Genomic DNA, 17,366 nt, shown 5'->3' with positions numbered 1-17,366 from the left:
CTGGGTATTAAGAAAATAAATAATATTTAATGAAAAATAAAATAGACATAAAATACGAAATTAACTCTTAATGTTTTGAATTAAATTTTCGTATTTCGAATGATGATTTTACTATATCACTCCTTATTATAAGTCATTTATGTATTAGAAAAATAGTAATAATAAAATGATATGTCAACATAAAATATTTGATTAACTATCAAAATTATATTAGTGTCACATAAATTGGGACAGAACAGAAGAATATATAAAACAACATATATTATTTGAAAAAGAAATAAAAAGTACTGTAAATAACAATCATTAACCAAAAAAAATTTAAAAATTGACTGATTTCTGCTTCAGCTGCTTCAGATGTGATTTTACTATATCACCCCTAATTAATTATTATGGTTATTTACGTATTGTGCCACATAAGTTGAGATAGAAAAAATATTATAAATCACAATGATAAAAAAATTAAATTATTTAAAAAATATAATTGGCTATTGTCGACACAAAATTTTGGACAAGGAGAGTGGCACATATTATTCAAAAATTACATAAAAAGTATTATAAATTATAGTTGTTAACAATTTAAAATATCTAAAAACAATTTAATATGTTATATATTTCAAAAAAATTATATGAAAGATACTACAAATCACAATAATTAACAACTTGAAAAATTTAAAAGATATAAAATATTTGGTCGACTCTTGAAATTATATTAGTGTCACTGAAATTGAAATAGAAGAAAAGTATTATAAATTAGAATAATTAAAAACTTTAATTATTTTTAAAATATAATTGACTATCAATGCCACAATAATTCGGACAAGAAAAGTATCGTATATTAATTTAAAAATTACATAAAAAATACTATAAATTACAATAGTTAACAACTTAAATTATCTAAATACGTATTAAAATAACATATATTGAACTCATGTTAGATTTCGGATGAATCCTGGAAAACATATACAATCCTTTTTATAAAAAAATTTATTTAAATATATTAAGATTGAAAAGACAAATAAATATCTTAATATTGGGCCCGTGCTGACGCGAGCCATGCTCCTCTAGTTATTATTATATTATATAAAGGGAAAATTTCAGAAATAACAACTCTGTAGCCTTAATTATAACTTTTATAGCAACAGTTTCATAATTACGAAAAATAGCAAATTGTATTTGTATTTAAGTAAAATATTGCTATATAACTACATATACAAATATATATGTATTACTCATAAATACATAGCACAACTGAAAAAGACATATTCTTCTATTACTATGAAGTGGGTAAAATATTGTTACTTTTGCTATAAGTTGTAATTTTGAAAAAGTGTTGCTATTTATTGTAATTATAGTTTTAAGGATGCTAGTTTCTGTAATTTTTCCTTATATAAACGTTGGTTTCGACATGTCCCGCAAATGTCATTTGATTTTCTAATAAGGATAATTTGGTCATTATACTGTACAAGTTGATATACGTGTAACATCTACAAGCTTCTACACACGCGTGGCAATGTGTTCGACTTCCGCTCTCTCTCAGTGGCTTTTCTATCTTCTCTTTTGTTAGTTTAACATTAGTTTAACAAAGGAGAAGATGGATGACTCTTTTGTTAGTTTAAAGGACACCCACTCTTTCTGACTTTTGTTTGTAGGTATGATTTCTTGCCAAAAAATATTTTATATTAGACCATCTTTAATTTTTGATTGTCACTTTTTGACGTTCTCGGTTATAGATTTTTTAAAAAAAATTCTAATACAAGAAAAGACTGAATTTGAATTCTGTTTTGTAAGTAGATTGAATTGTTTTCCTGAGGTTTTCTGATTCTAATGGAAGAATTGGATCCTTCCGATTAGATTACTTACTGCGGGTTTCTATCTATCCGTAACCTAATTCACTTTTTTAATTTCTACATAGATTAAATTGGTTTACAAGATCTAGATATGTAAATTGGTTATGTTTAGTGAAGACAACTTTTAAATTACTTGCTTGCTTTTTCGTTATACTTCTCATTTCTTTAGCAAATTACGTTTATAAGCTCCATCCCTTCCCTGTTTGTATAGTTGTTGTCAACGAGTTTTTTGAATTTTACAGGTATGTTTCTTTCTCTATGAATTATGTTATGTTTATTTTGCACATTCTTGCTCTGCAGACCTAAATTTTATCATGTTCAATAAAGTTTAGTCTTTTCAATTGATATATTTCGTGAATTCAGTTCTTGTGAATTAATTTGATGGAAAGAATTGAAAACATGTAAGTGCTTTACTTTATGTAGTGTGCATATAGTTAATTCTTTTTTTTTCATATTTAAATATTTATATCCATTCTAAATGAGGAGTTGGAGTAATAAGATATAGGGGATTCTTTCCAAATACGTGTAATGCAGCTTGAGAAAGTATCACATCATCTGACGAAGTCATATAATTTGAAAGAACTTGCAAAAATCTATTTTTGTTCTCCACTTTCAAGTTAAAGTTGTAAATACTCTTTCAAACACACACACATTAATTTATATGACATGAAATGTGAGATCTTATATGTAAGTTATTGTTGAAGCGAGAATGTGAAATTGTATATGAAAGAATTTGTCGAAGTGAGAGCTCACGATAGAGATCGCTTCACCACTTACTGTATATAATTTTACTTGTAGGATATATTGTACATAGATTTTGATTGGAATATATTTCTAAGCCTTTTCCTTATGCAAGAATATATGGACTATTTATCAAAATTTTCCTCACAACTTGCGACAAAGATGATTTAGGAGACTGGGTAGGTTGAATCAAATGTCTGCTTCAATCGTAATTGTACCATATCACTCCTAATTAATTATTATATTGCTCCTAATTAATTATTATAAGTTATTTATACATTAAAAAATTAATAATATTTAAGTAAAAAATAAAATAGACATTTATAACATATCTGCTTCAACCGTAATTTAACTATATCATCTCTAATTAATTATTATGGTCATTAAAGCATTGTGCCTCATAAGTTGAAATAGAAATAAATAATTTAATATGTTATATATTTCAAAAATATTACATGAAAAATACTAGAAATCATAATAATTAACAACTTACAAGATTTAAAAGATATAAAATATTTGGTCAGCTCTTGAAATTATATTAGTGTCACTGAAAATATAATAGAAGAAAAGTATTATAAATCAAAATAATTAAAAACTTAAATTATTTTTAAAATATAATTGATTATGAATGCCACAAAAATTTGGAAAAGAAGAGTAATGTATTCAAAGGGCAAAAGAGTAAAATTTTCATGACATTTTTAAAAAAAATAAAAATTGCTACATATACTCAAAGGGCAAAAGAGTAAAAACACTTAAGAGAGAAATGTTGAGAAATCAAGAAGCACCAAATGTTACAAATGTATTATTAACATTTGTAACATTCAACACATTTCTAATGTTTTCAAATTCTTCTTGAATCAACACATACACATAATAAAAATAATAATAATTATATTATACTATATCACCCCTAATTAATTATTATGATCATTTAAGCACTGTGCCACATAAGTTGAAATAGAAAAAATATTATAAATTGCAATGATAAAAAATTTAAATTATTTTTAAAAATATAATTGGCTATCGTCGACACAAAACTCTGGACAAGGAGAGTAGCATATATTATTCAAAAAAATTATATAAAAATTATTATAAATTACAATAGTTAACAAGTTAAAATATCCAAGAACAATTTAATATGTTATATATTTCAAAAAAAAATTACATGAAAAATACTAGAAATCACAATAATTAACAACTTAAAAGATTTAAAAGACATAAAATATTTGGTCGACTTTTGAAATTATATTAGTGTCACTGAAATTGGAATAGAAGAAAAGTATTATAAATCACAATAATTAAAAACTTAAATTATTTTTAAAATATAATTGACTATCAATGCCATAAAAATTTAGACAAAAAAGGTAACGTATTTAAAGGGCAAAAGAGTAAAAACAAACAAGAGATAAATGTAGAGAAATCAAGAAGCACCAAATGGATTATTAACATTTGTAATATTCAACACATTTCTAAATGTTTCCAAATTCTTCTTGAATCAACACATATACATAATAAAAATAATAAATAATAATAATTATATTTTACTATATCACCCCTAATTAATTATTATGGTCATTTAAGCATTGTTCCACATAAGTTGAAATAGAAAAAAATATTATAAATTACAATGATAAGAAATTTAAATTATTTAAAAAATATAATTGGCTATCGTCGACACAAAACTCTGGACAAAGAGAGTAGCATATATTATTCAAAAAAAATTATATAAAAATTATTATAAATTACAATAGTTAACAATTTAAAATATCTAAAAATAATTTAATATGTTATATATTTCAAAAAAATTACATGGAAAATGCTAGTAATTAACAATTTAAAAGATTTAAAAGATATAAAATATTTGGTTGATTCTTGAAATTATATTAGTGTCACTGAAATTGGAATAGAAAAAAAGTATTATAAATCACAATAATTAAAAATTTAAATTATTTTTAAAATATAATTGACTATCAATGCCACAAAAGTTTGGACAAGAAAAATAATACATATTATTTGAAAATTACATAAAAATATTACAAATTACAATAGTTAACAAATTAAATCATCTAAATACCTATTAAAAGTATGATTGATTATCTAAATTCTATTTGTGTCATGTAAATTGAGATAAAAATTAATATATTAAACCTGTGATAGATCTCGAATAAATCTTAAAATGTATATGCAATTCTTTAAAAAAAATGTTATTTAAATATATCAAAATCGAAAAAGTAAATTTTAATGCAGCACGTTAAATAATGTATAAGAACTAATGTTAACATAAATAATACCAATATTTACTAATAAAAACATTACTAATATAAATATTACTAATATATTCTATTCAAAAAGAAAATTTATACATTATAACAAATGACTCCTACGTTAGGAATATATACAAAAGAAAAGTTTGATAAAAAATTTATAAAAACATATTTTATAAGTATATTTTATCGTACCAATAAAAATATTCTATTGCTCAAACTTCCTACTCCAACATAAATTCTAAAACTTAAAATTTGCAATGCACATATTTTAATCTGATTCAGAAAAAATCAAGTTTTTACTCGAATTTTGGAGTTAATCTTTTGGTGGGTTTTGTTATTTTTATGGAAATTGAGTTGAATGGGGAAGTGGGGTTTTTGAAGAAAATGATATTTTCTTGATTTGGGCTTTGATCTGATAAAAAAATAAACTTTTCCCCTCATTATATGCTTGAATTTGGTGGGTTTTGAAAATTTTCCCGAAAATTTGAGCTGAATTAGAAAGTGGGGTTTGAAAAATTCGACAAGAATCAAGTTTTATTCCCTAAGAGTTGGGTTGGGGAAGATATAAAGTTTAAGCTTTTGAAGGTTTTAGCTAAATTTCATGATGAAGTTGTGGAGGCTAATGAAACTGTTGCTTCAAGGACCGTCGTTAGATTTGGTTATACAAAACCTAAACTGGCTTTGGTAAGCATAAGTATTCCAGTTCAATTCTGTAAAGTACATCTTGATTATAGTTGTGTACTTGGTTAAGTGCTTTTCTATGTTTTTGGTTCTTCTTAAAGTAGCTTCTGATTTATTCTGTTTGTTGTATATAGGTATTTGCAAATTTGTTGGTTGATCCATATCAAATAATGATGGCTAATGTTGCAGCTGCATTAAGAGAGATCAGCTACGCAATTGAGGTAACTCTGGTGATTTTTACTTAGGATTCGTATAACGGGAGGCAATGCCAGCTGCTATGAAGTTAACTAGGTGTTGGAACTGATATGAAAGTTAAAGAATGTTGTGGTTGTTTTGCTTCTAGATTAGTGTTAGTGATAACATCTCTGTATGCTGCTTTAAGTTCAACTTGTCTTACGGTTGATGACCCATTCCTGTGCTTACTTTATGGCGCAATCTGTGGTCATGTCTGAATATTGTCTCCCTAAAAGAAAGGCTGATCCTCACTCTTGGATGTCAATATATCTTCCCCGCAGAGGCGGATCCAGAATTTCAAACTTGTGGGTTCCCAAGGGCTCCTTTCCTACCACTAAGCTATCCCTTGGTTTAGTTATGGGTTCCCACCTATTAATATTTATAACTTTTGACTATGTAATTTTAAGCGGGAACCCACGCCTTATACTCTACATCCGCCTCTGCTTCCCCGACAAATACCCTTGATTTTATACTAGGTAGTCCATCCATTGGTGTTCATTAAATATGTACATGCATGGTTTCTTTCTTTCCTTTATTTTGTTGTTCGTTTGATATGGAGTTGCTTTCATGTGGTCATGTGGTTATAGATTTAAAGGCATTTGGGTTGTCATTCGCCTGAAGTAGAAAGGACGCCAGTATTTTGAATATATGTGACAAGTTAGATTGATGTCAATTTGTATTATAACTTTAAAATAGGGCAGTCCCGTGCACTAAAGCTACCGCTATGCGCAGTGTTCGGGGAAGGGCCCCACCATAAGGGTGTATTGTACGCAGCCTTACCTTGCACTTCTGCCAGAGGCTGTTTCCAAGGCTTGTAAAACATAAATATAGAAAACATAGTAACTACTCAATAGCATTTTTCAAGAAGCAAAGTTTCACAAGATAATTATGTACAATATATTCTTATAAATAATAAAATTCAGTATATTTTGAAGTTCACATCTTTGCCTGTTACATTCTCGAGGTATAATATACCTGGCTATTATAAACTTTTTAGCATTTCAGTCTTAAATCTAATTCTAAAATGGAGTTTGATTGTTACACTTGCTCATTTGTATTGGTGTTTAACAGAGGATTGATGAGGCTGCTGGAGTTGTCGTTCCATTTGACCCGAAACCTATTCCTGTGACCTTTCTGCCACATATCTTCTTATCACGTTACTGTTAGTTCAAATGCCAGGTTGATCTGCTCACTGATAGTTAAATAATACTTGCCACATGCTGATTATTCTCGAGTGAAGCCTTGCATTTACGTCCTTTTCCCCCTGTTTACTGTCAGAGTTATTGGAATGGTGTTGGTGCTCACTCAAACTACAGGTAGAGAAATGGACTTTTTGTTCTTCTATAGAATATTAACCCGTCTGGATAAAAATATTAAAGATAGCTAATAAGTATCAAGTGTTGAAACTGAATTTCTGAATAAGTTGTAATTTTGTTTTACTAATTCGCTTATTTTAAATAGGTCATAATGTGCTTATTTAGTCATCGTAAAATGACACTGATGTTTGTTACACGTGATAAAACAAGGGTAAGTGCCTTGTTTTCTTATAAATAAGCTGCCCACGTTTCAACTGCAAATTGTGCAGAGACTTGAACGAGCCAATTGAATTTAGTAGACTCCACTTGAAAATTTGGAGATTGTATTACAGGAAGACATTCAGAAGGTACTATATGCACAATTTTTCTAATTATGTCTCTTCTTGTAGACTCAAATCTTAATTTTTTTCTCATTTCTCTTGGATGTAGCTATGGGATTCCGACCCAAAGCTGCAAGCTCACAAGGGAACACCTTTAAGCGACTTCTTTAATGTGAGTCTCATTAAGATCTGTCCTAACCTTCTTACTTTCTCTTTTATTTCTATGCATGTTCATGTAATGAATTAATTGAAATTCCAGGTCGAAGTTGTGGCTCTTTCTACCTATGAAGAAAAGGAAGAACAATTCAAAGAGCAGGTACTTGAAAGTAACTTTGTAAAAATGATCATTATAATATTTTCTCTTTAAAAAGTTTAAATTCTTTGAAGTGGTTGCTTTACCATATGTTGTTTGTCAGTTTAGTGGGCTTTGAGTTGATTATTTCTGTTAATCATTCTCATTTTCTTCATAAGGTGGCTAGCCTAAGACAACGATCCATTCATTCTATTGCACCCGATAGGCTTGGTGGAGATAGGCGAGCAGTTGTCCTTGCTTCAGGCTTTTCATTTAGTGCTAAAGAGATATGGAATATTACAAACGAGAACAAAGACCTTGACCTGCCTGCCCATAAGGTTAAACTTTGATTATGTTTGGAGTTCCAGTTATGTTTTCATAGTTTGTTAGTCCGCTTAACGTTTATCTAATCACAGGTTATGGTAGCTGCTGTGCGCTGTGAAGAAATTGCCCATGAAAAATATGTTGCTTTTACCGAAAATGAGGTATTGAATTGTTTTAAAGGTTAACTTATTGTATTATACATGCTTATAACACCTGGCTAAAATCTAAGAAGGTATCATAATAATTAGGTTGTTTTATACATATATAGAAAAGTTTAATTTATGTGCTGAGATATTTTAGCGGAAATGCTGCTATTCACAAGAAAACTTTTTCTTTACCTTTGTTATAAAAATGGTTGCCATTATTGTATACGGGGTGACAATGGCGTAGGATAAGATTGGGTCGTTTGGACCGCTGGATATATTAACTGTTGTGGTGCCGACAGATTAAATAATATTCATGGGGAATTGAGATGCATAAATTTCTATACACGGCAAATGAGTCAATCTATGTTCTTGCAGCAAGTATCGTACAAATTTAACTATTGCAAATTGGCATATAGAATTGAATACATTGAAATAATGCTAAAAGAGAGACTGCTAAACAGTTTTTGCTTTCATTTTCTCCTCTTTTATTTGTCAACTTGTTCTTTGAAGTTAAATTAAATTAATATTTTAAATTTATTTTAAGTGTCAAAAATTATATAAAAAAGAAAACTATATGTTACCATTTCCTGAGCAGCTTAATAGTAACTATGCAATTTAGCGTCCAGATGTCATTTTGGAAATACCTGTTTTGCTATTATTAATAAAGATGAATTTAAGGATCAGAATGTTAGCGTTAAGGTTATTTTATAGGTTTTGGTTAAGGTTATTTTATAGGTTTTGGTTCAGCCACGCATGGTGAATGCTTTAGGCCTCATTTGTTTGCACTTAATGGAGGTCTGAATCTGAATGGTTCAGACTTTAGACCATTAAGTACATTTGTTTTTTATTAAGGTTTTAACTCTGAATAGGTCTGAATAGGTCTTAATCATTCAGATCTAGAACCAAGTCTTAATAGGTCTGAAGGGATATTCTGTGTTGGATAATATTCACCACTCTATTCATATTCAACAGTCACCACCACTACCACTGACCACTCTGCCACCGTCACCATTGTCAACCACCACTCACCACCACCAACCACCTCCACCATCACAACCACCATCGACAAAAATACCGCTACCAACCACAATTATCAACCGCTATCACAGCTACTACCTCTTTTATTCTAATTAAATTCACCGCCACCACAGCCATCAACAATACCACAATCAGCAACCACTATCGGCCAATCCCTACTACCAACCAACTCATCTATCACAACTAGCACCACCATTAACTACCACTAATACATCACAACCCCTACACGTTCTTTGGCCGCCGCCACCACCATTGTCACTAGTAATGCTACCTCTACCACCACTTCAACCAGTACCATCGCTACAATTTCTCTACTAACAATCATCTCCACCATCAAAACAAATAACATCTCCAACTAGTACCAACCCATCGTCAATCATCATGCATTCATGTTTCAGCCAACACAATCAACACCTTAAACTACTAACATCAAGCAACGTCACATCACAACCACCACCACTACCATCAATCGCCACCATACAGTCACTACAATACCAACCATCACAATTATCACCACCAACATTATTAATCACTAACATCAATCATCGTCACCGCAATCACCATTATAAGCCATCTCCACTATAACTAACAAACATAAATGTTTTTTCTCAATCAGAATCTAATAATTTTGTTGTATTAAATTACATACTTTTTTAATATATAATTTATTTTTTATTATGTATACAAATAAATTTTTTTTACACATTCAGATGTTGAAAAACAAACAGTCTTAATCATTCAGTTTTCAGATCTAGAAACATCTTAATCATTCAGATGTGCATTCAGATTCAGATGTCTGAATCTTAAAAAGAACAAATGGAGCCTTAGTGCACAGGCTGCCCTTTTTCCCCCTCTCTATTTTTTCTCTGTGAGGTGAAAAATGAAATGAGGAAAACCTAGGGCAATATGAACACCATTGGATCACCATTTCACTTAATTCACTCCCCAACTGTACCTACGTGTTTTATTTCTTTCCTCTTTTCTCTTCCTACATTCACTCCCCAACCGCAGCTACATGTTTTATTTCTTTCCTCTTTCCTCTTCCTACCTTCTGGATTTGAGACTTTTCCAGTCTGATAACCCACTTAAAACAAACAAGAAAAGATTAGCACAATAAATAAAAAAATGGGTTTTCAAGATAATTGCCATGACCAACTTCTGCTAAGGCTAGAGAGTTCTTTGGGGATTTGGTTTCGCATCTTGTCATTCATTTTAATCTCAAACGATCTGCTGTCTTTGCTACTGTTGGATATACTGATTATCTTCTCATTCATTTTTATCTCAAAACGATCTGTTGTCTTTGCTACTGTTGAATATACTGATTATCTTCTCCTCACCCTTCTTAACAGAAGGCTTTTCAATTTTAGTAGTGTTCGTAGCTTCTTCCTATGTTGAATTCTGCATTCATATCATTGTGTCCCTGTTGAACCTATCTGTAATAACTACCAGATGAATACAGTGAGACTACAGGGTAATGTAATTAACGTGCTGCGTGCTCAATCTTCTAACTCATTATTCGTTTCCATTAACATGATGTATGTTCAGTTTCCTATTTGTTGTCCATTAGTTTGTCTCGGAAATATATGTAAACTGTTGAGTTTTACTTCCTTTTGATCCTGGATGATAACCTGTTTTGATTTTAAGAAAGTAGATATGTTGTCTCTACTTTCTTCGAATACTCCCCGGAATCTTCAAAACAATGTTTAGGGGTACCTTGTTGGCTTTCCGGTAGTTTTATTGTTTACAGCAGAGGGCATTGCCATTTCTTGAGTTATGGCATCATTAATATTTACAAGCTGTTAACAACTCAGATGAAATGTATAATGTTGGTGCAAGTAGATGTATCTGGTTGTTCTAGCTATTGGCATTTTATTTTATTTTATAATTGGAGGATACGAAAACCTTCTTCCTGTCCTTGGTAACAGAGTATCTACAAGGTTTTTAGGATAGGCAATATCTGAACAGAACGATAATCATCTATGGAAACTGGCAGGTGGAGGTTGTCCTGCCAGCTTCCAAGGACTATTTGCGTCATTTTACAGTAAGGGCAAATTGGTCATCTTCTTACAGTTGCCTACGTGTCAGAAACTCCAGCTGCCAGCCCCTATAGTACTAAAAGTAAAAGTAGTAGAAAATTCCAGTGGTTTCCATTTCTTCCATATCTTGCATCTGCATTTTTTAAACCTTTATTTCCTTCAACTGATCTTGAAAATTCCAGTTTCACTTTTGATTCCTCTGATAATCTTGAAAGATTTAATTTTTCCGTCGTTGTAATTTTGTTTGACTTAAGCAGTACAGCTTGGAAGTTGGAAACTGTGACAAAGTTCAGGTGTTGCTGTCTTGGTAGGTAAGTGGTTCACCAATTTTGCCAATTCAAAAAAAAATCTAACGTTTGTGTTACTGTTGTTTGGATTTCCTGAAGTACAGCGTACTATTTTTTCCATTATACGTAGCTTCCCAATTCTTTCAACTATTAATATGGGACTTTTGTTCGCACATATAACATCATACAGACTGGTAGGGATGTAAAATATTCACTATTCGCTTGTGTGTTGGCTGATCTGCTGTTCCACATCTTAATATATTATACTTATATTACACTTGCTTGCTCACCTATTTTCCCAAATTTTCAAAGTTGTATTGTACTGTATTTAATACAAGTGGCTGTTTGTTTATGGAGAAAATATAGTGCTAGCAGTCACCAATAATTCTCTACTTTCATAAACAACAAAAAGCTGAGGGGAAAAAAATATTCTTCTTATGCATACCAACTACTGCATAAGTGGTGCATACTGGCAATGTTCAACTCCTCCGGAAAAAATTCAACCAAAAAATGACATTACATTTTTTGAAACAACTGCCCTTGCTTACAAATTTACTGTCACTGCACATTCCTGTTAACCTTTTCATTTTCACGCACAAACTGCTCATCAAAATACTGATCCATCTCAATTTTATTGTCCAACAGATTTCATCTCAGATCAAGGATGCACAACTTTTTGTTATCTATGTAAATACGATGTATATAACCTACATCCTCTTGTAAAACTTGGCTCCATGATAAATACTATGAAGTAAATAGTTTGTCCTGTACATTGCTACATTAAATTTAATTTTTCTTTACATGCATTGCGTTGGGCCCGTGCTAACACGGTGTGGTGGCTCGAGAAAATTTTAAACTAAGTACAACTTTGGCACATAAAGAAATTATGGTACAAAGGAAAACAAATGGAGTAGGATGTTTATGTATACATGTTATTTGTATGTTATTGCTGCTAAGATAGACTTAAGAAGTATTGTTATATTTTCTCCGTTTCATAATAAATGAATTGTTGGATTTTGGCACACAGATTAAGAAAAAAACAATAAAGATATAAATTTAACACAATTTTTCATTTTTACCCCAAAAAAAAGTTAATCTTGTAATATTTTTTTAAAAGTTAATTGATTGTCAAATTATAAGGGTAATTTTGAAAAATTTTTTATCACATTTTGAAACACAAATAAATACCTCAATAATTTACTTATTCTGAAACGGAGGGAGTACTATGTGATAAGTGTATAATTGTGGGGCCACCCTTTTTTTTTTTTTTTTTAATAATTTCCCTATTTAGTAGCAAACAAAAGGGGCAAATATTCCCTTTTGTTCACTGGAACTCCTGCTATAAGGGAAAGAAAAAAGAAAGGCTATAAGGGAAAGAAAGAAAAAAGAAAGTAAAAGGATCGTGCAAGCCCAAGGTTTCAACTCCTTTTCCAACAAATATAAAAAGGAGAAATTGGTTTTCTTGCTTGGCTTCTAAGGGTGAAGAAGCAGTACTATCCCATACTCTCTCTGTTGGTCCTCTTTTCTTCTTTCAACATCGAGGGATTAATTTCATATTTAGACTTGGGATTGAATTTTAAAGGGTAAATTCTCTATCTCTTTCTCGAATTTATTTATGAATTCGTATGTAAAGATAGTTAATTTGAATCTTGGTACTAACTCTTAAAGTGAGATGCTTAATTTGTATTTTTGCATTACTGGAATTGGGTTTATGGAAAAAAAGAAAGGGGAAAAATGGAGAATTTTATTTAAAGAGGAGCTTTTGGGAATTTTTATCGATTGGGTAGTTTTACCCTTAAGTGTATAAGTTAGAAAAGTTAGAATCTATTTCTTTCTTATTAAGAAGTCGATTAATTTGGGACATAAGTGAAGATTATTGGAATAAGTTATTGAATGCTTCTACAGATTGCTTATGGATTTATATGTTATTCTTGTAGCTAATGAATTGCATACCGGATAGCGGAAACTAGTGCTGGAAATGATAAAGGTTTCAATAACACGGGTTAAATTACTTGAGGCTCGAAGTACTATCGTAGCTAGTAAAGCATTAAGGTATGTAAAACTAAACTTTTCCTCGCTCCTAAAGCACCATCCTACATCATGTGTTCCTTCTTATCAACGTCAAGGTAGTTCTTATGAAATACAAAGTCAGAACCTTATATTGTCGTACTCATTATTCTCTCGTTCTACCCTTGAGCTTCTACGTATCTATCTTGCCCTCCTCGCGTCAAGTCTTCATATTATTTTATGTTTTTATAAATCCCTTTACTTAGAAGTTCTTAAGCTTTATGTTATATATATATACATCACAAGTTAGGAACAAAAGTAAGTAGTAATGACATAGTTGCACTTGTATATGTTAGTTAAATGATCACTATCGTAAATCATATGTCATAGGCCTTCAAGGCATTATTTGATAAACATTAATGACGGGAGGTTATATAGGTTTGGCTTGGCATATTGCTCGACGTGATTCTGTGTATAGGATCGAGACTAGACCACTATAGCGAGCCCAACCATTGGGCGTACCTCTTTTGTGGCATTATTTGTATTTGGAGCCAGCTGGAGCATCATGTACTGGTTTTTCCTGACTCGAGCCAACATATGGCATATACGATCTGCGGACAGACCCTCATAGTGAGCTCTTGGGCGAGGCATACCTGGATACAGACTGCGATTAAAGCTACGCATGTGAGATCATATCATTAGATATGTGAGCAACATATGCTTTATACTTGCCTCAGATTGCCTTCGGAAGGCCATCATATGATCATTTGTACGACTTATATGATAAGTGCATCACCTAGGCAAAGTATAGGTCCTATATTATGATGAACGTTTTTCTAAATATTATATATGATGCTAATAAAGTTGGTGCATAAGTTATCAGTTCATATCGTATATGTGTTTTGGTTAGCTCATTCGTTTTTCATTTATCATTTGACTCATACGAGCTTCTGTATTTGTCGAGCTGTTATTCTGTCTGCTTTCATACCAGTACGTGTTGTTTATGTACTTACGTCTCGGGCCCATCATATTTTATTAATGCAGGCTCAGATCCTCAGGATAGCAGACGTCCACGTTAGACTCTTTTGCCGTTTTCAGCTGGTATTTTGGTGAGCTCCAACTCTCTTTGGAGCCAGTCTATGTCTAGCATTTTTTTTGTATAATACGTCTCTGGTTGGGCATGTTGGAACTAGAGGCTTCATGGACATCACGTAGTATTGTATTGTACAGTCTTGCTAATATAACCCCCCTTGTGTATGTATATATCTTTTGTTGGGTATCGTGCTCACTATTCTCATAATATTGTGTATGTCACTTAGTGCTAGTAAAGTAAGTGTATACGACTTGTTCGTCGTCTTTCTTTTGGGACGTGACAAACTTGGTATCAGAACGCCTAGGTTCAGGTGTCCTAGGAAGTCTATGAAGCCGTGTCTAGTAGGATCTTACTTATCGATGTGTTGCGCGCCACATGTATAACTAAGGAACTGCATGGACATTTAGGAATTTGACCTTCATGTATAATCTAGATCGTGCAGTAGAGTGAGTTAAGTCATAGGGGATTACTTTTGACTCCTATTCTGCTTATTTGTGATACGGACCATGTCTGCTACAGAAAAGGATAAAACAACCCAACAGACCGCTACTAGCATTACTCAGGAGGCAACCACTACTGGGTCATCTCTCGTATTGGTGGATCTGAATAGGAATAAAGAAAGTTTGTTGGGTTCTATGCCTCTAGGTTCTCAAATGGCAGGGATGAAACGACCTACAGGGTTTTTTGTACCTCCAGTGGTACCAACAGTAGTTCCTATCCCACCACTAGGAGCCTTATACCTAGATCTTAAGGAAGCAATACAGTTGCTTGCACAGTTGGTCGCCGCTCAAGCCCAAAGACAGAATGTGAACGTACCTGTTGCTACTCAGGGAGGGATAGCCGAATCTAGAATTAAAGATTTTCTTCGTATGAATCCACCAGAATTCATAGATTTTCATAGGATAGATAGATAGATAGATGGATGGATGGACGGATGGACGGTCGAATAGACAGACAGTGGCTGGCAGGCCGGCGAATTGACGGGATAACGGGCGGACAGACGGACGGACAGACAGACGGTGGCAGGCAGGCAGACAGACCAAAATACCACTAGAATGTGATAAAGGAGAAAATTGTACATGTAATGATACTAAAAATGCAATAATGTATGAAGAGTTATAAGATTTATTAATAGTATAGGAAATAGAAAAAGACTATACTTTAATAGAAAGGGATACAAAATCATACAATTTTAAGGAAGGTATGCATCAGATAGAAATAATAAAGGATTAAAAAGACTTAGAGAAATAATATAAATCCTAGATAAGCTAGAGATAATCGGAGATTTCAATCAAATCATCTGCAAATTAGAAAGAATTAATCCAGAATATACTATAAAGATAACATCCATAGAGGCTACAAATGAAGACCTTAAAGACTTTGGAATACAAATAAAAGAACTATTAGAATTAGGAATAATTAGAAGATCTACATCAAGACATAGGTCAGCAGCTTTCATAGTAAGAAACCATAGTAAAATAGTAAGAGAAAAAGCTAGAATGGTAATAAATTACAAAAGATTAAATGATAAACTGTAATGGATGGATAAGTTACCAGACAAAACGAAATTTATAAACAGAATACAAGGAAGAAAAATATTTAGTAAATTTAATTGTAAATCTGGATATTGGCAGATTAAAATGCATGAAAATAGTATAGAATGGACAACTTTCACATGTGCAGAAAGACATTTTGAATGACTGATCATGCCGTTCGGATTAAAGACGGCTCCTCCAATTTTTCAAAGAAAAATGGATAGTATTTTTAGAGACTATAAAATTTTTGTATTAGTTTACGTAGATGATATTCTAGTTTTTAGTAATAATATGAGAGTATTTAGGACACTTACAAAAAGTTTTTAAATTATTTGTTGATAATGGAATAATAATAAGTAGAAAGAAAATGAAATTATGTAAAAATAGTATTAATTTTTTAGGAGTAGTTATGGGAGATGGTAGAATAAAATTACAACCGTACATAGCTAAAAAAGTCTTAGAAATGCCAGATAAATTTGACAAAACAAAAAATTTACAAAATTTTTTAGGACTTTTAAATTATGCTAGAGCTTTTATTAAAGACTTAGGTAAAGTAGCAGGATCGTTATATTCTAAAATAGGATCAACAAGCCAAAAAATTTTTAATACTGAAGACATAAAATTAGTCCAACAACTTAAAAATATGATACAAGATATTCCAGACTTAACGTTACCATTAGAAACAGATTATTTAATAGTCGAGACAGATGAAAGCCTTCAAGGATGGGGAGCAGTATTAAAAGCAAAACCTAACAAATATAGTGATAAAAAGGATGAAAAAATTTGTGCTTATTAAAGTGAAAAATATAAAGAAAAGAGAAAATTAAATAGCATAGATACGGAGACATTAGCAGTAATTTACGATTTGAATAGTTTTAAACTTTATATATTAAATAAGTCTGAAATACTAGTAAGAACAGACTGTGAGGCTATAGTAAAGTTTTATCAGAAAATAAAAGAAAATAATAGTAGTAAAAGGAGATGGTTAAATTTTCTAGATACTACTTCAATCTATAATATTGTTTTAAAACATATTAAAGAAAAAGATAGTGACTTAGCAAATCAACTAAGTAGATTAATTAAAGAAGAAAACTTATGATTTTTGTTTCAGTATGAATACAGGAAAAGGAAAAGGTAAGGCAGGAGCCTCATCATCCCAAGACTATCTAAAGACACTAATAAACAACACTCATTTCAGACCA

General features: G+C 31.2%; 1 long non-coding RNA gene across 12 annotated transcripts; it reads left to right on the top strand.

Moving 5' to 3' along the window:
* The first annotated feature begins 1,514 nt into the window (after nucleotides 1–1,514).
* On the top strand, nucleotides 1,515–14,836 carry LOC107850898. Of its 12 annotated transcripts, none has more exons than XR_007048370.1 (13): nucleotides 4,678–5,539; nucleotides 5,671–5,757; nucleotides 6,842–6,949; nucleotides 7,049–7,086; nucleotides 7,297–7,433; nucleotides 7,516–7,578; nucleotides 7,666–7,722; nucleotides 7,878–8,036; nucleotides 8,115–8,183; nucleotides 11,500–11,553; nucleotides 12,175–13,112; nucleotides 13,467–13,581; nucleotides 14,581–14,836. It is a non-coding gene; the product is annotated as an uncharacterized LOC107850898 (long non-coding RNA). The 12 variants fall into 12 exon arrangements; XR_001668805.2 differs by having other exon boundaries at nucleotides 7,232–7,433; XR_007048367.1 differs by having other exon boundaries at nucleotides 4,679–5,539; nucleotides 7,356–7,433; nucleotides 11,497–11,553.
* Nucleotides 14,837–17,366: the final 2,530 nt, after the last annotated feature.

The sequence above is a fragment of the Capsicum annuum genome, chromosome 12, assembly GCF_002878395.1.
Source record: "Capsicum annuum cultivar UCD-10X-F1 chromosome 12, UCD10Xv1.1, whole genome shotgun sequence".
Lineage (NCBI taxonomy): Eukaryota > Viridiplantae > Streptophyta > Magnoliopsida > Solanales > Solanaceae > Capsicum > Capsicum annuum.
This window is presented reverse-complemented; position numbering and strand designations above follow the sequence as displayed.